Genomic DNA, 408 nt, shown 5'->3' with positions numbered 1-408 from the left:
CTGTTTTTTTGTGCTGCTGTTTTTTTGTGCTACTGTTTTTTTGTGCTACTGTTTTTTTGTGCTGCTGTTTTTTTGTTCTACTGTTTTTTTACTTTGCCTTTTTATTGTTTGCCTTTTCTTGCTTATATGTAGGAGAAATAAAGTGTCAAGAGAAGTTGATTTATTAAAAAAGATGCAAAACAGTTCAAATATAATAGAGGTAAAATCTATATTTTATACAACTACTAAAAAAGGTTATCGCGTCCAAAACATTGTTTTTAAGCATATGGCCTATAGTTTGGAAAAATATATTCGATTAAAAAAACAAGAAAAATGTCAAAACAGGTATATGTAAAATGAATTAGTGAGTACATGCGTTAACACATACGTTAATAAATTTATGAAACCGAAAATTACTATCAACAATAT

General features: G+C 27.2%; 1 long non-coding RNA gene across 1 annotated transcript in view; it reads left to right on the top strand.

The window, feature by feature from the left end:
- Positions 1 to 225, top strand: part of LOC111533460 — a 553-nt gene extending 328 nt beyond the window's left edge. The window contains exon 2 of the long non-coding RNA XR_002728877.1: positions 133 to 225. This is a non-coding gene — a long non-coding RNA (uncharacterized LOC111533460). The remainder of the gene's footprint in view (positions 1 to 132) is intronic.
- The last annotated feature ends 183 nt before the right edge of the window (positions 226 to 408 follow it).

This window comes from Piliocolobus tephrosceles, unplaced genomic scaffold (genome assembly GCF_002776525.5).
Source record: "Piliocolobus tephrosceles isolate RC106 unplaced genomic scaffold, ASM277652v3 unscaffolded_15122, whole genome shotgun sequence".
In the NCBI taxonomy this organism is placed as follows: Eukaryota; Metazoa; Chordata; class Mammalia; order Primates; family Cercopithecidae; genus Piliocolobus; species Piliocolobus tephrosceles.
The sequence above is the reverse complement of the archived record's forward strand: the minus strand, read 5'-3'. Positions and strand labels throughout refer to the sequence as shown.